General features: G+C 38.9%; 1 long non-coding RNA gene across 1 annotated transcript; it reads right to left on the bottom strand.

The window, feature by feature from the left end:
• Nucleotides 1-5,468: 5,468 nt before the first annotated feature.
• Nucleotides 5,469-24,879, bottom strand: LOC125483621. The gene is made up of 5 exons (XR_007262557.1): nt 24,638-24,879; nt 19,259-19,350; nt 18,502-18,631; nt 10,292-10,346; nt 5,469-6,795 (listed from the first exon to the last, which is right to left on the bottom strand). It is a non-coding gene; the product is annotated as an uncharacterized LOC125483621 (long non-coding RNA).
• Between the last annotated feature and the right edge of the window lie 309 nt (nt 24,880-25,188).

The raw sequence follows: 25,188 nt of genomic DNA, 5'->3' as shown, positions 1-25,188 counted from the left end.
GTTATCTCAGATTCTCCAGCATCTGCAGTTCCTACTATCTCTAAGATGATAAAGTTACCTTGCCTTTGATATTTTACCACTTCAGTTAAAATTGGGTGTGCAGCTTTGGAACTCTGTCTCAGAAGGTGGTGGAGGCAGATTCACTGAATACTTTTAAGACAGAGGTGCTATTAGACACGGGAGTCAAAAGTTCTCAGAGGTAGATGGGAATGTAGAATTTGAAACACAAACAAATTAGCTATGATCTTGTTGAACGGCAGAACAAGGTCAAGTGGTTGAATGGTCTACCTCTGCTCCGCTTCATATTTATCATCCAGCTCCCATTTTTCCAAACGGTGACAGTAAGCACACTACATTGCAGTGTTTAGGCAGCAGGCTCAGAGGACACAAGTGTCAAGAAGCCATTATATGTCATTACTCCATCACAATTCTACTCAAAACACCAAAATAATGACTGGTGCTGGGGTTAATGCACATTGTTGGATTACGATGAGTAAAACTTTCCTTCACATCTGAGCATTATCACTGACTCAAAAGAGCTCAATATTGCTACAGGGTACACATTCCGCACGGTATCATCTACATCGATCATACTGATTCTTTTTTAAGTTCACTAAAAAGCATGAAAAAAACGAGTCAGACACTTTCAACTCAAAGAGGTAGAGAAAATGTATGCGTCATAATGGCTAATGATCTTTGTCTTCACCAAGGGCTGCCAATTGTATTCTAATTAAACTGCAGATTTAGCATTGATGAATCTTTTGTCCTGCATAAACAATGAAAATAGAAACTCATGCTGACATATTCATGAGTCATCAGTTGAACACTGGTACCATGGAAAGGAAATCTCACAGTTAACTCTGGAGTAGAAATTGTCAATAACATTTAGGCACAAAAAGAGAAAAAAAGTGCATTGCAGTGACTTTGCAGGATTGTCTACGAACATTAATGGATTAAGATGTTCTGTATCTTTCATTTCACAGTAACATACTACACTATCCCTACATCTACCAGTCTTGCCCTTCTCACTGGATCGCAGAACATCATTTTGAACACTCAACTGTCAAGTGCCGTCCTCGTCTCACTATGCATCCAGCCTCCTAAGGAGCCGAGGGCCAGCAAATCTGCATAGCATTCTTTAAACAAAGTTGGTTCACTGGAGGTGTAAACAACAGTTCATTCAGAAACAAAGTGGCTGTTAGCAACTGACCAGGCAGTTCCAGACCTGTCTGCTTCTGACTATTGTCCAACACCTGGCTGTCCCAACTCTGAAGTTTGCTAGGTTTAAACTTGGCTTGCACACTAATTATTTTTTTCCCATGAACATGGATAAAAAGAATATTTCTGTAACAATCCTGGCAGTGACAGGCCACCTGACTACACCTATCTCTTGAGATACTGTCCTCTAGTTTTAGACTCCCTAGACAGGGAAAACAACATCTCTGCATCTATTGTATCCAGTCCTGTTAGAACTTTCAATCAGATGTCCTCTCATCCTTCTAAACTCTGGTTCGACTGAGCCTGTACTAATATCTCTCCTCATAGGACAGTCCTACCATACCCAGCATCAACCTAGTGAAACTCCACTATGCTGCCTCTAATGGCAAGTATATCCTTTCTTAGGTAATAAAAGCCAATATATCATTTACCTTCTTAATTGTCTGCTGCACCTGCCTGTCTATTTTCGGTTCTGTGGGTCTCTGGACCCGAAACGCTAACTCTGATTTTCTTTCACAGATATTGCCAGACCTGCTGAGCTTTTCCAGCAACTTCTGATTTTGTTCCTGATTTACAGCTTCTGCAGTTCTTTTTATTTCAGTTTTTATTTTGTCTATTTTCATTGACTCGTGTACAAGAACATCTGGTTTCCTTTGTACGTGTACACTTCCCAATATATCACTATTTAAATAGTACAGTTCCTCTCTGTTTTTCACATCATAGTGTACAACCTCATATTTAGTTACATTGTACTGTATCTACCATGTATTTGCCTACTCACGTTTAAATAATCTTGAAGTTACTTGAACTTTTGTCACAGCTCTCAAACCTATGCAGTTTTGTGTCATGTGTAGAGTTATTGGTAGTTGTCTTTTTCCCTAGGTTGGGGGATTTCAAGACTAGGGGGTGCTATTTAAGGTGAGAGGAGAGATTTAAAAAAGACATGAGGGGCAATTTATTTTTACACTGAGGATGGTTCACGTGTGGAATGAACTTCCTCAGGAAGTGGTGAATGTGGGTACAATTATAACATGTAAGAGACATTTGGATAAGTACATGAATAGGAAAGATTTGGAGGGATATGGGCCAGGAACAGGCAGGTGGGACTAGCTTGGTTTGGGATTGTGTTTGTCATGTACTGGTTGCACCAAAGAGTTTGTTTCCATGCTGTATGACTCTAAGACTCTACATAAGCATGATTTGAAATTGTTGCATTTCGTCATTTATGCATATTGAGAAAAGCTGGGGCCCAAGCACTGATACTCGTACTCTCCACTAGTAACTGCCTGCCAACAGAAAAAGATCTATTTGTTCCCATCCTGTTTCCTATCCGTCAACCAATTCTTGATCTATGCCGATATTTTACCCTCATCCCATGTGCCCACTAACCTTTTATGAAGAGCCTTATAAAAATCCTTCTGGAAATCCATATACACCACATCCACTGGTTCTCCTTAATCTATTCTACTCGTTACATCCTCAAAAAATACTCTAGAAAATTGGTTATGTTTTACTTACCTTTCATAAACTCAAGCTGGCTTTGTTCAATCCTGGTAATGTTTCCCAAATGTTGTGTTTTCAGGTCTTTTATAATAGATTCTAGTTAATTTTCTCGACTACTGATGGAAATTGTTTTTATCTCCCTCCCTTTTTAAATAGTGGGGTTACCTTTGTCACTCTCCAACCCTTAGAAATGGCTCCAGTCATAGGAATTTTGGAAGATGACCACCAATATAGCCAATATATCCACGGTCACTTCCTTTGGTATTCTGAAATGTAGGCCATCAGGCCTTGGTGATTTCTCAGCCTTTAAATCCATAATTTCCTCAGCACCTTATTTCTTAAACTAGGCTCCCCTAGACCTTGGTACCTTAAAGTTTCTGGGATGTTTTTTGTGAACACATAACCAGAGTATGTGGTCAAATCTTCTGTCATTTCTTTGTTTCCCATTATAATTTCTCTAACTTCTAACCATTTGTCTTTGCTAATCTTTTTCTCTGCACATATTTAGAAATGCTTTTATGGTCAGTTTCTATTTTACTCTCACTCTACTTCCCCTTAAACTATTTGCCTTCTTTTGCTGAATTCTAAAATGCTCCTAAGCACCAGGCTTGCAGCATTTTCTAACAATTTTGTGTGCCTCCTCTTTGGATCGAATACTATCCCTAATTACTTTTGTAAGCCGGAGTTGAACCACATTCCCCTTATTGTTGCAGTCAAACAGGATAAGTAATTTCATAAATCACGCACACATTCTTTTAATATGAACCATTGCCTATCCCCTTTCGTAAGGTTTCTCCAATCCATCCTTGCCAATTCACACCTCATATCCCATAGTTCCCTTAACATTGAGGGGGAGGGGAGACAGAGCTGCAAGGAGGAAGAAAACAGCTACAAAGTGGTTGTGCAGTCAGAAGGGGACTGCAACAGGGAAGTCAGGAGGGAAGAGGGCTAAATGGTGGGTGTGGGGTAGTGTGGATTGTGATGGAGAGACAGAGAGCCTACAATTGACAGAGACCAGTTTTACCTCATCAACAAAGAAATACTCAGACAACTGGGATCCAAGAAACATTTATATCATTGAAGTGATGAATTTCTTACCAATGAACCTAAAATCTTTAGGTTAAGGCTAAGCAAGTGCATGTGCTACAATACTTAGAAAAATGTGGAGATTGTACTGGAATGAACATTGTGCTAACTGTCAAATTTAAACTTTAAATGCAGATCTGAGATGTGGTACAAAGGGTAGTAACTACCCATTTAATATTCCAGCTTTGCAAATTGCAATGGAAATGTATTTGCTGAGGCATTACCTGTCTGTACAAGGCATGTTTTTCTATGTAGAAGTGTTCATCAGTTATTTTGAGACAGAAAAAAAAACATGATGCCAACTTTTCATTATTTTGTACAAATTAAACGGTGTTATAGAGGAAATTAATGTTTTTCTTGTGCTGTGGCTTTAAATTTAAATTTGATGAAGAATTGAATATTGAGATATTGATGAATTCTTTGGAATCTGTCTGAGTGTCCAAATATTTCAACACAAATGCAGAAGGCATTGTTACTATGACTGTATTATCTAATAAGAGTTATTCAGAATGTAAAAGCAGCACTGAGAAAACCTCAAGAGCCCTTTTCGACCCTGCTTTCCTTCGTCGGACCAAGAGGTATGTTCTTAAAAAAAGCTATTGTGTTTACTAGACAGAATGTCTTCAATGAATCTGTTGACTACCTTTGATTAACCTAGGTACTTGCAAATGCTTAAATGTGATCTCAAATTACACTGACCACAAATAATAATAGACTAGTTAAACAATTCTCTTTAATTTTCTGAAAAGTGAGACATGTACAGAATCCAGGCTGTTGACACGCAACACTTCAGGACATCAGCTGATGTACTCGCGTGCATATGTTTAGATGGTACATCTTTTAACTATTTTATGCTACATATTCATCAATTGTCTTTACACATTTTATGATTAACTAGTTGTTAAACTGTCCACAACTCAGCACAAATTGGCACTACATTGACAATGTAAAAGTTAGCATAATGAAGTCAATAGGCTTCGGAGTTAGCTGAGGGAGGAAATGGAAAGGTAATATTGCCAAGATAATACAGAGTGGAGCTGGAGGAGCACAGCAGAGCAGGCAGCATCAGAGGAGCAGGAAAGTTGACGTTTCGGGTCAGGTTTTTATGAAGAAGTGTCCCGAACAGAAACGTCAACTTTCTTGCTCCTCTGATGCTGCCTAGCCTGCCATGCTCCTCCAGCTCCACACTGTGTTATCTCTGACTCCAGCATCGGCAGTTCTTACCATCTCTGAGTTATATTGCCGAAGCCACGATTAGGGAGAAGACAATGTTGGGGTACAGCAATAGGAGATTTACTTTTCTGTATGAGTGATCAAAATGGAACAGAACACTGCTACTTTGTCCAACACTGTAAAAGTTCAGGTTTGATTAGCAAAATTTGATCAAAAAGCACTTTTGAAAATTGAATGAAACAGAAAAAGTTGAAGTATCACAATAATCTATGCTTTATCCTTCCACAATAGGTACAATATCAAATCCTTTCATGCTAATCCACCCCGAAACATGCTTTCCAGGCCGATTATCAACGGCGTAGATTTTTTGCCTCCTTTGGCATTAACAATTCTTCCCATTATTACCAGCTGCTGGTGCATGGTGCTGGGATATGCAGAGTAGTATCACAAATCAAATTAGTTTTCCATAGCAGAAAAACAGCAAATACCACCTTTAAAAGCAATTTATTGTATTTGACAGTATTTTCACAATAAAAATAAATATACAGTCCTTTAATGTTCAAATGTAGCAATACTATATAGAAAACAGTGTTCTCAATGATTTAGTAAACATTTAAAATGCCAAAACATATTTTTTATATCTATAAAACAGATTCATAGTTTTCTTAAGCATTATTTAAAAATACACATTCTACAATCTGACCCATATATGAAAGTGCAATTCATTAGTCTCACTACTATAGCACCAACTAATTGATGTATTAGACAATGGCTATTTACTGGAAACTTTGCCTTCTGTGTTGGCACCAAGAACAATCCTGTTCAATATAATGTGCATCACAAACTGGAAGTAATCTTGCAATTCAGCATAAGAGATGCATCAAAAATTAGTAGCCAATTTACATTAAAATCCATGTATGATACACATGTACATTGTGTACAAAAAATTTAACGTTTTGAATAGCTGGCAGCAAACAACAAGTATTACAATGAAAATTACATTTCTGCAATTTCAAAAACTAGACAAAGTAATTTTCCACTAATGTACATAATTATTGTACATTACATGTATTGTATTGTACATAATTACTGATAACTGAAATTAAAAAAACAAACCACAGTTCACAATTTGTAGAAAAACCACAAATGGAGACCACTTTCATTCACGTGTTGTAAAAGACATTTCTTTCTATCATTTTTCTGTAAAAAGAATGCTGTGTCAATTAGTACATAGAAAACACAGGAGGAGTGTTTGTTTAAACCACGAAATTGTAGTGTTCTGTTTGATAACAAAACTGCTGCCAGGATGGGGACAAGATTCATTTTTACTCTACTTAGGTTTTACATTACTGTGGTAAACATCTTCCACCAGTGGACTTAAGCATTTTAAAAAAATTGCCCCATATGGTGTTTAAATTGACCACAGTTCAGCCAATGATAATCATGTGAAGACCCCAGATTAACAACTCTCAGTAATGAGCATTCAAAGTTTAAGCTGCGCCGCATGGTCGACATAGTATGTATTGATAAAATGTATTCGCTACATACTTTCATAACAGAATACAGCGTAATGTCAGAACATAGCGATCTGCAAAAATTGTTGCATTAAAATAAAACACTGATAACTCTAATTCACAAAAGCTAACTTCAACAGACAAAATCTCTTTAAACAGATAGAAACCCAGTGAAATTCAGCATTCACATCTGACCTGAGCTGTTGCTTCAAAATTTTTCCATTCTTCATCGTTCAACATCTTTATTCTTCATATACACAGTACTTTTAGCAAAAGGTTGTTGCAATTTGGAGTGTTTCTGCTAGATCATACATAAATAGTTTGTTACAATTGAAATAATTTTTTACGCAGTAACTTATAAACATTTAAAATGAATTTGGCTGCTGAACGTGTCTGGCATTTATTCAGGGAGCAATGCACATCAACTTCTATTCAAATGATGAGCAAAAACACTACCAGTAAATTGTGAATTACAGATAGAAGGATGCAGTGCAACACTTGAAGGAGTACACAGAAGAATTCAAGTCAAGTATTATCTCATATTGCAAACTGCAGATTCAACATCATGACCAAGGCTACATGCAAAAGCTTAGTCCAAATCAGACTGAACATAGTACGTATGGATTCACACCTATAATATGGCTGCTTTACACAGCTTATCAGAGATCAATGGTGCTAAGAGCCACAAACTACCAACTGCACAGATGAAATCACATCTATTGTCAAACAAACCTTGTTCAACGTCAACTTAACGTGGTTCCAGTAAGAATTAAAAAGGAAGCCACAGGGAGCAGGAGCTCAGGTTCATTTCCCCCTTTCTTAACCCAGATCCTTGTAGACAATTGTAGTAGTGCTTGTGCCACCTCAGTTGAGGCCAACTAACGCTGCATTGGCCAGAAATTGAATCTAGGACTGTAATGTTGCATGGATCAGCTAATTCACCAGTAGAACAATCAGGGAAGGTGCACAAATTCAAGTTTAAAGGCTAAGAAAACAGACACAGAAATAAATACTGTTTATTTAGGCTTTACCTACAGCAGAAGAATTAAAATTCTCATATCTGAGAATCCACAGGGCTGTAGCGATGGAGAAAGGCAGATGGATACTTAAACCTGAGCTACAATATTTTAGTAAATTCTGACAAATAAATCATTAACATATTGCAACAGGAACATAAAGCATCTACATAAATCATGCCACCTAAACTACTTGCAGGAGTTAAACTTGTGTTCTTTATCAACATTCATCTTCATTGAACTTAAAAAACATGGTAACAAAACAGGTAAAAATATTATCCCATTTACAATGGTCAATTTTGTGATAAATGTTAATATCATGAACCTACAGTGGATGTGGAGCTTATTAATCTGTATAGGAAGTGAAAAAGGAAAGATTAAATACAATTAGCAAAAAACCTGAGCTGACAGGAATCCTGAAAATGGAATGTCAAGAAATGAACCAAGGTGTCCCAAATATTTCAAATACATCACAAATAACAAAAACAGCCTCCTCTTCCTTAAGGTGTAGGCAAGCTTTAAGGTAGCTTCAGCCTCTACCAGTCTGCTTAGCAACATGGGAAACCTATAGATTTTTGCAGAATTAGTCTTGCCATGTTACGTGGATTTATCTTTGCTCTCCCCAACATAACACACTAACTAACATATGGTAAACAGGGGATAACGGTGACAGAAACTTATTCAGTATAAAAGAGACCAATGTCTGCATACACGATCTACTCATTCACCACTCTCCTTTCCTTACACGCAGTAAGTGATTACGTTGCACTTTCAGGTTCCACTCAGACCAATATTAAGCACTGACTATGTATAAAGGAGGCCACAGTACTACTATGATAATGCTTCAGTCTTGTTGAAAATTGGTTTCACTCTATTACACCAGTTATATTACCCATTTAACATTGAGCAGAGGGGTTTTGGCTTGGTATCAAGACTAACTTTATTATTAAAGTGAATGGCAAGATGTGCAATCTGAATTCAGACTGCCAGTATAAACATGAGTCAGGAGCAAAAGTAGAACATTTGGCCCTCAAGCTTACTCTGCCATTTAATAAGATCACAGCTGATCGGATTGTAACTTGTACTTCATATTTCAAATTACCCCCAGTAACTTTTAACCTCTAGCCTACCAAGAAACTATCCACGTTAGCCTTAAAAGTATTGAGAGGCTCGACCACCACTCATTTTGAGGAAGAGTGTTACAAAGACTCACAATCCTCAAAAAATATCTTCCTAACTGTCTTAAATGGGAGACACTTTGTTTTTAAATAATGACATCCAGTTCATATTCTCCCACGAGAATTTCTGCACCATTTCTGCATTTGCCCTGCCAAGACACCTCAGGACTTTATACATTTCAATCAAGCCATCACTGATCTTTCTAAACTCTAGCAGATATAACGATTCCTCGTAAGATAACCTACACATTTCGAGTCTAGTCTAGGAAACTTCCCGAGCTACTTCCAACGCAGTTACGTTCTTTCTTAAATTGGGTTGTCAATACGGGATGGAATTCAACCTGGAAAAGTGTGAAGTGATTCATTTTGGAAGGTCAAATTTCAATGCAGAATACAAGGTTAATGGCAGGATTCTTGGCAGTTTGGAGGAACGGAGAGATCTTGGGGTCCATGTCCATGGATCCCACAAAGTTGCCACCCAAGTTGATAGGGTTGTTAAGGTGTATGGTGTGTTGGCTTTCATTGGCAGGGGGATTGAGTTTAAGAGCAGTAAGGTAATGCTGCAGCTCTATAAAACCCTGGTTAGACCACACTTGGAATATTGTGTTCAGTTCTGGTCACCTCATTACAGGAAGGATGTGGAAGCTTTACAGAGGGTGCAGAGGAGATTTACCAGGATGCTGCCTGGACTGGAGGGCAGGTCTTATGAGGAAAGGTTGAGGGAGCTAGGGCTTTACTCATTGGACCGAAGAGGGATGAGAGGTGACTTGATAGAGATGTACAAGATAATGAGAGACATAGATAGAGTGGATAACCAGAGACTTTTTCCCAGGGTGGAAACGACTATCACAATGGAGCATAATTTTAAGGTGACTGGGGGAAGGTATAGGGGAGATGTCAGAGGTAGGTTCTTCACAGAGTGGTGGAATGTACTGCCAGCAGTGGTAGTAGAGTCAGATACATTAGGGACATTTAAGACACTGTTGGATAGGCACATGAATGATAGTAAAATGTAGGGTATGCAAGTTAGTTTGATCTTAGAGTAGGATAATAGGTCAGCACAACATTGTGGGCCGAAGGGCCTGTGCTGTGCTGTACTGCTCTATGTTCTGGTATGCAGTATCCCAGCTGTGGTCTCACCAATGCCTTATATAACTGAACCATAACCTCCCTACTTTGTATTTGATCTCTCTCACTGTAAATAATATTATAGTTGCTTTCCTAATTACTTGCGTACCTACGCATTAGACTTATACGATGCATAAAGTAGGACATCTAGATCCTTCTCACCTCAGAGCTCTGGAATCTCCCATTTAGACAACATGCTTTTGTCAAAATGGACAACTACACATTTCCCCACATTTTACTCCATTTGCCAAATATCTGCTCCCTCTGTGGTCTCATGTCCTTTTCATAATAGTTTCCCACCAACTTTGTAAGACCGTTACAAAGAAGTAGCCTAATTTTATGCTGATTTCTCAAAGATTAATATTGGTATAGAATGGAAACTTTTTCTATGTTTTTATGCATGCCTGAAAACACAAAATCAGTGATAATGTGACATTATGAGTTATCCAATTAATATATCTTCTTAGATATTTACCTTTACTTCATGATTGTATCCAGAGATAGGAACTGTTTCTGGCGCATGCAATTTCCTAAGTTATTAAAAAGAAAGTTAGATTTTCCCTGACTTTCAAAATGTTATTGATAATAACGTGGAATACACATGCTGAAATATTACTTTAGGATAACAGATATACCTGGCAATGCCTGCCTCAATAACAACCTATACTTTTAATGTCTTCAAACATCTCAAGGCTGTCTATTTCACACCCATAACATTGTCTGAATGCACCATTGGCACCCCCTGTCTGCTAGGAGAAGTTACAAAATAAAATTAGACATGAAGCTTTGTAAGGATATATCAGAACAGATCACCAAAAGCTTGAACCACAAGGGTACATTTTAAAGGAGCACCTGGAAGGAGCACCTTTAAGGAAAAAGCACATGGTTAGACTGAAAGGCTTGTTAAGGGAATTCTAGTGCCAAAGGATTAGACAGCTAGAGGCATAGCCAACTGACGATGGAGTGATTAAAAATTAGAGAATGATTAAAATTAGGGACGTTCAAGAGGCCAGAATTAAACGAGCACAGATATCTTGGCGATTGTAGGACTGCAAGAGATTAGATGTAGGAAGGAGCCAGGACATGGAAAGATTTTAAAACTATTATGGGAATCGATGAGATCAGGACCCAATGTAAGTCAGGAAGCATAGAGGCTAGGAAATGATTTGCTGCGAATTGGAACACAGCCAACAGGATTTTCAATGTCCTCGGATTTGTGGAAGGCAGAGTATGGGAAGTTGACTAGAGTTCAATAGACAGTTACATTTGAAGTTGAGGGTTTCAGCAGCAGAAAGGGGGGTGCCAACGGCACATTTAGGCAATGTTTTGGGTGTGAAATAGACAGCATTATTGACAGCATGCACATGTGAAAGAAAGCTCATCTCCATATCAAATATGATCCCAAAGTTGTGAACACCCTGGTTTGGCCTCAAACAATTGGAAGGGAAAAGGATGATTCATTGCCAAGGAAGCAGCGTTTGAGGCAGGGACAATTGGCACAATGAAACAGTGGTTTCAGTCTTTCTAATACTTAATTGGAAAAAAATTTCTGCCCATTTAGTACTGAAACAGTGGATGAAAAATGGGAGAATTTCAAAAGAGAGGTGAATAGGGTGCAAGCTAGGTACCGTTATGGACCAGACCAAACCCCCTCAAAATAGATTAAGATAGCCCAGACCCTAACTTTTTCTTATTTTAAAGGTAAGTGTAAGGCATTGCGTTCAGATCCAATTTGATTGAACAAACTATTCAACTTTAAGCAAAACACACTATTTTTACACTAAAGTTAAAATACAGTCAAAATAAAAATATAAGAATTGGCTTCTCTGTAACTCAATTGAAATGCTTAACAAAATAACATATATTAACTGCTACTAATCAATAGTTCCAATATAATAACATCCCATAAACACACCCTTGGTAAAGGCAAATTCAATAAAATAGATTGTTCCAAATGCAATTCTAGCAGCACCATGAGAACCCCAACTTTAAGCTGTAACAGAGAGAGGAATAAGAGTTTCTACATCTAGCTTCAAGATGCCAGCAACTGCTGAAAGCTAAAACTAAAAATCCTGGTTTTTTGGGAGCTTGACCCCACCCATTCAGGCTGCTTCTATTGTTCCAACTTTAAAAAAAACGCACCAAGGCCTCGCAAGCTGCATACTTTATTGGCTTTGAGCAGACCACTCAGCATCTGTGTCTAAAAGAAAGGACAAAATACATCCCTTAAAGCCATAGTATTGTCATACCACCCCGCTAAAAAGAAATGAACCATCAATATACAAAGATGGCTTCACTTTTTAAAACCCTTTAGTCTTACGTGATTAATACACAACAATATACATGTTACATTACAGTGACTCTAAGCAAACATTTATTACTACAGTGCATTTTAGTCTGTTTATCTCCACCAAGCACCTCAGCAACAACATACTGATAATTACGATCTCTCGTCTTGCCACATATATAACTTTCTAAATTGAATGGTTGCATAAATAAGCTCCATCCGAACAGTCTGGTATTTTTATCCTTAAATTTTCGCAAAAATTTTAAGGTGTTATGATCAGTTTACATAATCGTCTCAGACACATTACTAGCAATATAAATGTTGAGATGTTGCAAGGCAAACATTAAACTCAAGGTCTCTTTCTCAATTGTGGAATATTTTTATTGATGATTATTCAATATTCTGGAAAAATACCCAATAGGTCTTTCTATCTTCTCACTGTCTTCTTGCAAGAGCATAGTACCAACACCCACATCACTCAGTGATAGCCACTTCAAATGGCTTTGTGTAATTAAGTGTGGCTAACATTGGAGCAGTGGATAACACAGCTTTCAGAATGTCAAATGCCTTCTGACATGCCTCCATCCACTGAAATTTTCTGCACTTCAAGCCAGTCAATGGAGCAACCACACTGCTAAAATTCAATACGAACTTAAAATAAAAACCACTCAGTTCTTGGAATCATAGTATTTCCCTTGTCAACGATATGGAAAACTCCCCAATAATCTTTGTTTTCACATCCCGAGGGGCCATTTATCCATGTCCAACAACTTGGCCCAGTATGTGATGTGGGATTTTGCAAACTCACTCTTAGCCAGGTTTATCACCAACCTGCCTCCTGAAGTCGACCTAACAATTTTGACAGATGCTCCTAGTGTTCTTTCCACGTGTGACTAAAAATCACTGGTTCATCAATGTACACCACACAATTGGGTAATGCCGAAATGACTTTATTTGTTAGTCTTTGAGCAGACAGCTCAGGACCTCTGTCCCAACCTTTCTTCACTAAAAAGGAAAAGGCAGGGCAAGCTACTCACAAAAGCCAAGGGTATGGCAGAGATACTAAATCAGTACTTAGCTTCTGTCTTTGCCAAATTAGAAAATGGTGACAATGACCTAGTTGAAAACGTGGATATCGAGCAAGTGAACAGTATAGTGATAGATAAAGAGGTGCTAAAAAGGCTCCAGGTAGAGAAATTGCCAGGTCCAGATGAGATGCATCCTAGATTGCTGAGGGGGTAAGGGAGCAAATTGCTGAGCTGTTGACAGAAATTTTCCAGGTGTCTCTGAATACAGGGTGAGTCCTAAGAGACTGAAGAATTGCAAATGTGACACTGTTCTTTAAGGGCAAAGGATAACCCAGGAAACTACTCTAGCCTTGGACATCCCCTGTATTTATTTCTTAAGGGTATGTACCTAGCTTGCAGCCTGATATCAATAGTGGGAAAACCACAAAACAGGGAGAGGTTAGTGAAAAATAAGTCGATACTAGATAGTCAACACGTCTTCATCTAATGCTGATCATGTCTGAAAAATTTGATTGAATTCTTTGATGAGTTGACACAAGCAGTGGATGAGGGGAATGCTGTGGATGTTCTATATTTGGACTTTTAGAAAGCATTTGATATGGTATCACATGGCAGGTTGGATAGCAAATTAGAAAATGTTTGGGATTGGTGGGTCCTTGGCAGAATGGATTAGAAGTTGGCAAAAAGATAAGAAACAGACAATAAGTATAAATAGGCATTTCTCAGAATGGAGAAGAGTTGAAAGTGGTGATCCCCAGGGATCAGTGTTGAGACCCCTGCCTTTTCTGGTTTATTTAAATAATTTGGAGATGGGTGTTGGGGAAAAAAAAATCTCTAAATTTGCAGACGATACTAAGCTAGGGAGAAGAGTAAATTGTAAGGATGACACTCAGCAACTTCAGAAGAACTTGACAAGCTGGCCAAATGGGCAGACACCTGGCAGACAAAAATCAATGCAAAGAAGTGTGAGCTAATACAATTTGCTGTGAAACAATACTGTGGCTTTAAGAGGTGTATTTTGTCCTGGTTTCTTTTGAAGAGAGGTATTGGAGAGGGGTACCGAGTTATCTCTTCCAAACCAATAAAGTAAACAGCTTGAGGCAGCCTGGGGTTTCCTCTTTTAAAAGTTAAAACAATAGAAGCAGCATGAATGGGTGGAGTCAGACTCCCACAGAACCAGGGTTTTAGTTTAGCTTTCAGTTGTTGGGGTTTGAAGTTGGCTGTGGAAGCTCTTAAATATCTCTGTTGGCCACAGTTAAAAGCTAAGGCTCTCTCTCTCTCTGTCTGAATATTTTCCTGGTGTTCTTTTCTCCTGGACTTGTGAAACACTGCATGTTAGACCATCTATTTTGCTGAATTTGCCTTTTCCAAGTGTGTTTATGGGATGGTACTATATTCAAACAGCTGTTGCGTAGGAAATAAATAATCCATTATTCAGTTAAACTTTCCACTAGAGTTAAAGTTATACAAATTCTTTTTTCTCCTCTTTGTATTTTAGCTGGGTGTATAGTGTGTTTTGCTTAAGGTCAAATGGCGCGACCACTATACCTGGACCACTGCAGTTTACACTTGCCTTGAAATAAGATAAAAGTTAGGGTCTAGGCTATCTCATTGATATATTTGAAGGGGGTTACCAATCTAGTTCACAACAGATGAAAGAAACAGAGAGACAACACACGTTCAACGGTACCACGTTGAGGAGCAGAGGGACCTCCGGGTTCATGCGCATAACTCATTGAAGGTGGGTAGGCAAGTTGAAATATGTGTAAAGACAGCTTATAGGATCTTGAGGTTTTTAATAGAGGTAGAGTATAAAAGCAAGGAAGTGGTGCAACACCTCTACAAATTATTGGCCAGACCACATTTGGAGTACTGCATTCAGTTCTGGGATCCTTGTTTAAGGAAGGATATTAAAACCCTGGAGAAAGTGCAAAGGAGATTTACTAAAGTAATATCAGGAATGAGAAATTTAAGACACAAGCAAAGATTAGGGAAATTGCACCTATTCTCCTTGGAGCAGAGGAGATTGAAGATGTGTTCAAAATTATGAACAATTTGACAGGATAAAGAAAGATATTCTGCTTTCACTTGTTGGCATGTCAGTAACTAGGTGTCACAATTTCAAGACTGACAGCAAGAGAGCCAGGAGTGAGACGAAGAGAAACTTCTTTACTCAATTGTTAAGATTTGGAATGCACTACTTGGGAGTGGTGGAGGCAGGTTCCATATGAGATTTCAAAAGAGAGCTGGATATATATTTGAAAGTGATGAATTTACTGAACCCACTTTTCTCCAACAGCCTTTGACCAACACATTCACTTCTCTCATCTGATTTGGATGTTTAGCGGTGTGGTAGTTTATGTGACCCACATGTTGGCCCATAATTCCCTGCTTCTGGTTACATCACTGAAGGAAGACATTCAATCCACAGTTTCTGTGCCAGCTCTACAACAGCACAGGACCTTGGCCCAATCCCTCATCTTTTCTCTTCACATAATTGGAAATTCTGTTTTAAAAGGGTGGAATGAATTTGACAATGCACTCTCCCACTTGCAATGGAAAAAAAGAACATTTTTTCCCTTCATGTCAGCATTGCTTCTTTTATTAGTCTCATTAAACTGGTGTCTTCCGCTTGTGAATGTCATCAAAAGTAAACACTGATTCATCATTTCATGATTCTGAACACCTAAATCAAACCTCATTTTAACTTTCCCTTCTCCTAATAAAAAAGCCTCGTACCACCAATAAAAGCAAAATACTGCAGATGTTGGAATTCTGAAACAAAATGCACACAGGACCCCAGTCACAGGACTCGAAATGTTAACTATGTTTTTTCATCAGATGCTGCCAAACCTGCTGTTTCTCCAGCATTTTCTGTGTATGTCTCGAATCTCCGATCTATCCACGTAACGGATGCAACTCATTCCAGGACCAATTCTTGGGAATGTTTTCTGAATCCTCTCTAATGCCTTTTACCTCGCCTTAAAATGTGGTGCTCAAGTCTCAGTAAAATGTTCGAGTTCAGGTTGAATCAGTTGAAACAAGATGGCAGCAGAGAAGCAGCGTAGCTTGTGGCCTCATCTACTCTGTCCACCTTTTTTTTTTTCTTTCTTTGCTTTTTCTTAACGGTTCCATTTATTATTTTACCTTCTTTAACTTCTATGGCAGAAGGCATCTTCTCTCAGCCTGGGCCCAGCAAAGAGGAGGCTTCCAGCCCGGTGTGACACAGCGATCTCCTGATGTAGTGGCCTCATCCCGAAGGGGTAGTCTTGGCTTGGCCTAGTGGTCTCTAGGTTTGGCAATTTTGTCCCAGCATGAAGGTCTCAGTGGGAAGGTTTTTCTCAGCAGCGGCTTCTGGGTATTCCAGTGGCCTGGCGTGGCAATCTCGTCCAGTCCATTCGTGGAAATCTTGATCCGGGGTATGGCACTGAGGTCTCGTTGCCATGTGAAAATTTTGTTTTCCAGCCTGGAGCGGCAGTCTCCCATTCAGGTGGCCTTGCCCGGAGGGGGCGGTCTCTGCTTAGTGTAGTTGTCTCCAGGTTTGGCAGTCTTGTACGGACGTGGCTGTCTCAATGTGGAGGTCTTCTTCGGCAGTGGCTTCCAGGTATTCCAGCATTCGTCATCTTAATCAACTTTCCCCGAACTGAAATTGATCTAAGACAAATGCTGTCTTAATTGTTCTTCTTATCTATGACTTCTGTTAATAATACAGGCGCCATGGTATAGTGACTTATAAAACTTCTGACTTGCTTTTGGTAAAAGTACACATGACAACAAATTGCTATTCTGTTCTATTTAATGGGAGAATGGGACTGGCTGAGTAGCTCTTTCAGGACCTAGTACAAACATGATGGATCTGATAGTTTACTTCTGCGCTATAAAATTCCATGGAAGTCAAACAGTCCGCAATTCAGAGGTTGTTGATCTTAAGGTAGAGCTCATCACTGTAGATGTGGAAAGTGATGCTGTGTTTTTGGATGATGGCAGTGATAGGCAACTTGTAGGAAGTAGCAAGGGCTCAGGTCTGGATCCTTGGGGACACTAGAGGTAGTGGTGTGGGAATGGAAAGAATGGGAATTAAATCATGACTGGAAACAGGTGAGCGCAGTTCACCCACCTGGATGTGATCACAATTTTGAAATTTTGCAAGTAGGTAGGGAAGGACGAAAAAGGATTCAACAGCTGTTTTTTTGAGAAAGGAGCAATAATAACAGATTTTAAGGACAGACGAACAAACAGGAGAGCTGTTAACAATGTCACCTGACATGGGAGGCATGAAGGGAAATTAGGTAGTCAGCGGTTTAATGGAAATGGAAGCAAGATAAGTTTAGAAAGGGGATTATGAAAGAAACTAGAGGAAGGCATAAGGAGTGAGAACTTCCATCTGGTGGGGAGGGAGAACAGTGGCAGATAGCTGATTGGATGGTCTCGAACTTCATGACAAAGAAATTCATAAACTCCTCACACTTGCTGTAAAGGGAACAGTGTCGAGTGGTTTAAGGTAATAGTTTACACTTGAGGAAAGAAGTTGGGAGCTGACTCTCCATTCAAGGATGATTCTGGAATAGGAAACAGTTTTAACAGCTGAGTGTGATAACAGCTGGTATCCTGTGCCTCATAAAAACTAAACTAAAATGACTATGATTTATGGATTAAAATTCACTGTCCTTGACTCAGACTACATTTTTTCCAATTGCAGTTTATGCTGCTACTAACACAACTGTTCTCTAACCTAGCATACAACTACGGTCCTAAAGTACTTCAAACAAAATTTGACAGAGCCACAAGTTAATGAGACAGGTGACCAGAATTTTTGTCACAGAGATAGGTTTTAAGGAGTGCCCTATAAGGGTACGCAGACAGACGGATTTAGAGATTCTAGAGCTTGGACAGCTGACAGCACAGCCAACAATGAAAACTTGAGACACACAGATGCCAGAACTGGAGGAGTACAGAGATTTCAGTGGGTTGTTAGGCTGGAGGACATTAAATAATCAGAAACAACGCACTTTGCAGATACAATTCATTACGTAGATGTTTTAACCATTGCATTAGCAGTGCTCATGAAGCCATAGTTGAACAAATAGCAGTTGGTAAATTTGAATTCAGGTTAAAACTATATTAAATAAAAAACTTGTTTCAGTGAAGGAGACAATGAAGCTGTTGGGTTGTTGGAAAAATTTAATTGGTGTAGTAAGGTCCTTAAGGGAAGAAAACCTCCCTTTCTTTCCAGGTCTGGCCAATGTGACTTCAATCTTACAGTAGCACAGGTTCAACCATGAAGATGGCCCACACTGCTCAGTGCAACTAGGGATGGGCGATAAATGCCAACTTTGCCAGAACTGATCATCAGTGCAATTTATAACTTACCATTATCCATTATTTGAATGTGGAACTGAAAGAGCATTGGAACCATTTTTAAACTGTCCAGTTGTGCATCCAATGTTGCTCCATAGGCTTTCAGGTTTGCAAGATCAGTTTCCAACTTTACCTTCTGATTCTGAGATAGAAAACAAATCCACTTTTTAAAATTGCTGGTTCTGAAAAATCACGGAACAGCTACAGATCATAACAGAGTCCCATCTAAATATTATTACAAATAAACTTAACTTCATTTTAATGTATTTGTGATGTTTAGACTTTTGGTAAAATCTGTACCTTACATAGAAAGATAATCAGATTTAATGACAAAGGATGTGACTCAAACAGAATTAAGTTTCATACTGCACATTTTTAATGTCTTCAAACACTATCTAGATTTATAAAGTCAACTTGAAAATATTGACTGCTTATTGCCATCTCAGCAAAGTTAAAGTCCCAGAGGACAACAGTTCTCTTAATAGAAGAGAGATTGGTAGAGGTTTAACCTGAGGGTAATCACACCTCAGGCAAGGGGAAAGGTTGAGGGTAGTCCTCATGGTAACCTCAGCTGGTGTGGGATTTGAACCCATGCCGTTAGCATTACCTCACTAAACACATCATCATGAATTGCACCTCAAACATTAAACACCTAGCATACGATACACAGCCATAGTTTAAAAGTTTATATTCAATGCTATTACAAATGCATAAAAAATTAGTAAATATTTAAACACTCAATAATTAAGTAGTGACCTTTATAATTTACCTTCAATCCTTCCAACTGTGTGTTTAGATTTTCACGCTCATCTTGGGCATGCTCCAAAGATTTTGCAAGTTCATCAAGTTCTAACTCTCTCACTAGGAAGCAAACAAAACAAGTATGGACTTTCATTTTGGATTATACATGGCTGTTCTCACACCTCTGCTGCGATTTAGGACTCCTGGAAGGACTGTGAAATATCACGGATCATGGATTAATGAATGATAAGCAACATAGATTTGTCAGAAGGCAATTTGAGTTCAACAAGCTTGATTGAGCTCTTTGAAATAACTAGAGGGGGCTCATGGAACGTCTCAGGTAAAAAAGTAAAGAGGTTGTATGTGCATATTCTGGGTGTGGGAAACAACCATCCAACTGGACTTCCTGCTCTTCTCCAATACTGCAAATTTTGATGAAGGTAGTAGAGTCATATTGTTCACATTTGATACAATATCAAATAAGACTTGACAGCAAAATTGAAAAAGAATGGGATTAAAAGGGCATGGTAAAATGAATAGAAAGCTAGCTAAAAAACTGAAAGTTGATCATTTATTTTTCTGATTTACAAGGTAACTTATATTAGTATGCCCCATAGGTTGGTATAAGAAATATTATAGTTTTTCATTGTGACCTTCAGCCCAATAGTAGATGATCAATTTCAAAGATCACAGATGACGCATCATGGAAGTGTAGCTCACAATTTCATGGGGATACAGATTGATGAAAAACACAGACAAAACAAATGACAAGTGACATTTCACAAAGTGTGAAATGATGCATTCATAAACTAAATATTACAATTTTAAAGAGGTTCAAGAACAGAGATAGATCTCCAAATACACAGGCACAAATCTTTGAAGGTTGGTAAAGCTGTTGAAATAGCATATCCATGGTTTTATAAATAAAGACTGCACCAGATTTGCTGATGTTGGGATAGTCATTATTCAAACATAAATTTAGTTTGCATATGGGAAACCATCATCATAACAGACTCTGTAAGAAATTGAAGATTCCGCTGGGCAATTCCTCTATACCTAGAGCCCTGTGAAAGTTTCCATTTAAATCAGAGAATTCAGAGGGTTTCGATGAAATCAATAAGTTACCCAGGAAACGTTAGTTTATTAAATACATAGTCTTAACTGACCCCATATTTGTCCCAGACATCCCCAAACTACGTTCACCAGATTACTGAAGCTTCCCCAGGACCCAACAGTCCCTAAGAATGGACAACTCCCTTATTCCTTTCTAGACCTGACAATTCCCTTTCTCCATACACCACCTGATATTCCTGTCCCATTGCCTCCCCTAGATCTGACCCAACATCTACCCTTCTCCATTCCGGTCGCAACCCCCTTCCCTTGCTCCAGACCTGACCCTCCTGTTCAAAAATAGAGGTTGGCCCAGATTTTGTAATGCAACAGCAGGAGTAGAACAGGCGTAGGCCATTCAGCCTTTCGATCCTTCCATTCTACCACTGACCTTCCTTTTGTTCTTGTCCAACTCTCCTTTACTCAAAACCTATTATGTTTCTCAATTTTCCCAATTCTGGCAAACATAACAGGCATGCAACATTAACTCGTTACATGAAAAGGACTTTTTTTTGTGCACACTGTGACAAGTTTATCACAGGGAGATTTCATATTCCTTGATCAAGTTCAAGAACTCCAAATTACACTGCACTGACAATGATATCATACAAGAAAGAACATGTGATACGAGGAAATATTTGTGAACAGGGCTGGTCCCAGGGAGCTATTTTACTCTATTAGTACACTATTTACTATAACAAAGTTTTATTTGAAGTAAATTGCTGTTAAATCATCAGCAAAAGTTGTCATAAAAATAATTTAATGACAAAATGTACCTTTGCCCTCCATTAGAAATAATGGAATGTTATGCTCCAGAATTAATAAATACAGACGGCATAGATAAAAAATGCTTTGGGAAATATTAATGACCTGAGTCATCACACTTTACTCTCTAATTAAATTGGTGTCTAGTTGGGCTTTACTAGCAAAGTTACATTTCTACCTGTCAACCCATCTCCTGCAGCCCCCCAAAGGAAAAATATAAAATCACAAAATTGTCAATAGGTTCTCAATTTGCACTGTCAACCAATTGTTATTTCAAGCGGACTGTACACTCCACAGTTATGTGATCTCAATCTTAAATCAAAAGTCACCTCAAAACATGGGAAAAATGGGGAACTAAAAAGGATCATTTTCTGATTTGGGATGCTGTGATTAGTTTTCGCCAACCATCAATAGTTTGAAGCATGCAAAAGGATGTTGACAGGGTTGGACGGTTTGAGCTATAGGGGAGGCTGAATAGGCTGGGGCTATTTTCCCTAGAACTTCAGAGGCCGAGGGGTGACCTTATAGGGGTTTATAAAATCATGAGGGGCATGGATATGGTAAATAGACAAGGTCTCTTCCCCGTGGTGGGTGAGTCCTAGAGGGCATAGGTTGAAGGTGAGAGGGGAAAGATATAAAAGGGAGCAAAGGGGCAACTTTTTCACACAGAGTGGTGCGTGTACGGAATGAGCTGCAAGAGGAAGCGGTGGAGGCTAGTACAATTACAACATTTAAAAGGCATCTGGATGGGGTACATGAATAGGAAATGTTTAGAAGGACATGGGCCAAAAGCTGGCAAATGGAACTAAATTTATTTAGGGTATCTGGTCGGAACGGACAAGTTGGACCAAAACTCTATTTCCATGCTGTACATCTCTATGACTATTTGGATTCCTGGGACGCACCTCTTGCCGACTATGCAAACTACTATTCAGTCTAAAGTTTATTTAGGAGAACCAGCTTCAGCAATAAATAATGTGCAGAAGTGACCTCAGCAGGAAAAAAACCATATGACGCTTTCTAAAACATGTAAGAGGAATTTCTGTCCTCACTCCTCCTCTTCCCTCCTACCACAATGATAGGTTCGCCTGGTCTACACTTACCATTCCCCAGCCTCTGCATCCAAAGAATCATTAGCTGCCATTTGCCACTTTCAGCAGGATGCCACCACATGACACATATTCCATTTCCCTCATTTGTCAGCCTTCCGCAGGGGCTGTTTCCTTCTCCACTGCCAACACCTCCCCTCCGCCCCTCGGCACCTTCCCATTCAATTGCAGAAGGTATAATACCTGTCTGTTTACTTCCTCCCTTCTCACCACCCAAAACTCCAGACATATCTTGCAGGTGAAACAGCAATTTAGCGGCACTTCATTTAATCTGATTTACTGTACTTGCTGCTCTCAACGTGGTCGCTCTAAACTTGGGAGACAAAACGCAGACTAGGTGACTTTGCAGAGCACTTACATTCTGTATATAAAAATGATCCTGAGCTTCCACTAATCTGTCACTTCAACACTTCATGGTGTTCCCATAGCAGCATTTCTATCTCAGGCTAGCTGCAGTACTCCAGTGAGCCTCAGCAGCAGCTCAAATAACAGCATCGCCTCTTTCATTCGAAGATCCTGCAGCCTTTAGGACTCAACATCGAGTTCAATAACTTTTAGAGCCGGATTATATCCTTCCAAGTTTCTAGCCCACCCTACACCCTGGCCCTGTCAGTACATGGGCTGCTTTCAGCACACCCCGTCCATTCTCTTTGACTCAGTCTTTATTAAGACCTATTCTGTCTACCCTTAATCCCCTTGTCTGTCTGTCTGTTTCTCTCTCTCTCTCTCTTTCTCTGGACTCCGTCTGCAGCTATCCACTCTACTCTTCCCCCAACCACCTGCATCCCCCCACTAAAACCCCATTCTCACCATAAATACTACCTTTTCCTAGTTGCCAGTAGTTCTGCTGAAGAGTCACCGGACTTGAAACATTGACTATGCTTTCTCCCCACAGATGCTGCCAGACCTGAGTTTCTCCAGCAATCTGTTTTTGTTTCAGATCTCTGGCACCTCCAATTCTTTGTTTTATTATTACAACAGAAGAATTTTGTTCAGTTGAGATGTGTAACAACACATCTGTCACTTATGAAGGTATGTGTGACTTCATTATACATATCAAGGAGAATAACCGTTCTTCCCGACTTTTGATTTCAGTATTTTGACAAATTCAGTTGTATACTTTGGCAAAAAAAGAACCCATCAATGCATGAAGTACGAGCATTTACACATCAACTATTAGCAGGGATGAATTGTTTTCAGAAGTTGCAAACTGAGCTGCATACTTGAAATGGAGATTGCTGTCAAGCTGCATCATTTAAAATCTCACAGCTTTTTAATGATCTTCCTGTTACTAAAAGGAAAAAATTGATTAATTTTCATACTGCCTTTTATGAACTTGGTTGTCTAAAACAAATTAAAGGCAATGCAGCATAATCACTGTTGCAATGCAGAAAATGGAAGAACCATTTTGCAAAAACTTTCGTCCCACAAGTGATTTTGGTTGAGGTATAAATATTAGCCCAGACACGAGAACTTCCTTGCTTTTCTTTAAAATAGGTGAATGCAAGAAATCACTCTGGACTAAATGGACAGATATGGGCCTCAGTTTCACATCCCATAAAAAACAATACAGTATTCCGTCAGCATTGCATTACAGTAGGAACTAACATTTTACACTAAAGTCCTAAGTGAAACCTTTCACAACCTTCTCATTTAGAGGCAAGAGTGCTATCCGCTCAGGAATATATAGGATCACGAGTCATATTAAAAACAAGCAATTTTCACTTTAAAGGAGGCCACAGTTCTAAGATTGTCGAACACAGTCAAAAATTGGAGAAATTACTGGAAAGACTCAATAGTTCTATCAACACTTATCATCTTAGTCTCATTTGAGGGAAGTTATCAAACAAACTTGAATCAATTCTCTTTTCCTTTTAAAATGCTAACATGCCATGTGCTTCCACAGTTTCAGATCTGCAGATTTATTGATTTAAATATAAAAATAATTTTTTAATTACAAAGTACTGGTAAAGGAAAAATAGCAGTGCTTGGAACAGAAAAATATTTTCAATTGAGGCATCATGTATTAAATATGTGCTTAGTACATCTGCAACAAATGCAAAATGAAGCTTTCTTGCACTCCATTCCTGCAAAGTGCTTGAAAACTGATGCAGGACATTTTCTATTAACTAGTGCAAACTTCTAACTATTTTCCATAACAGAAATTAACGCCAGCTGTGCCAAACTATGGCCTGTTTAAACGTGTTTGGTGCAACTACGAGGGCCTTGGTCACCATTGCCCAACTGAGTTTCAGCCAGGACTCTGTCATCCAACAGAGGGAGGACATTCATTTCATACTAGATTAAAGAGGTGGCAACCAGTCGTCTATTAATAAGAGGTTAAGATCGTTGATAACAAAACCAGTTTACCATCGCTATGTATTTATGATAGAAAAGACTAAATAAAAATTATTTGTACTTACATTTTACCTGCTTGAAAATATATTCCTCCAAAAGACTTAGATTAAGCGATGTATAGTTATGCTTTGAGGTCAGGCCACAAAACTGAGAGAGCTCTGAATTGTCAATATCATCTGCCGAGTCCTCATCGCCCTGTTGCTGTTCTTGTTTAGAGAGTTCAGCTACCTCTTTCTCAAAATCTCCTGTTTGAATTCAAAATTACAGTTGTTACATGGTTGGGTGGTGGTTCAATGCAATGTGTCTACCTGTTTGGATTAAGATGGTGGCTGCATGATTTTGAAGCTGAAGCATTCTGTTTAGACTTTAAGCACAATGTTGTACAGTACAAGTTTGAAATGAGAGCCTAACCCTGGTCCTCAGTGATGCTGCATGCTGCTGACAAGGCAACCACAATTTAAATGGGCTTGATATGTATGGTGTGAAAAATCAAGTTTGGTGTTTAAGAGAATTTGAAAATCGCTATGGAGTTGCTTGTGCTACCTGAGGACTTCTGAACATTGTCATGATGAGTTATCCTAGAAATCATTGAATCCCTACAGTGTGGAAATGGGCC

The sequence above is a fragment of the Rhincodon typus genome, chromosome 1, assembly GCF_021869965.1.
Source record: "Rhincodon typus isolate 14 chromosome 1, sRhiTyp1.1, whole genome shotgun sequence".
NCBI lineage: Eukaryota > Metazoa > Chordata > Chondrichthyes > Orectolobiformes > Rhincodontidae > Rhincodon > Rhincodon typus.
Note: the sequence above shows the minus strand (reverse complement) of the source record. Positions and strands in the feature narration are given on the sequence as shown.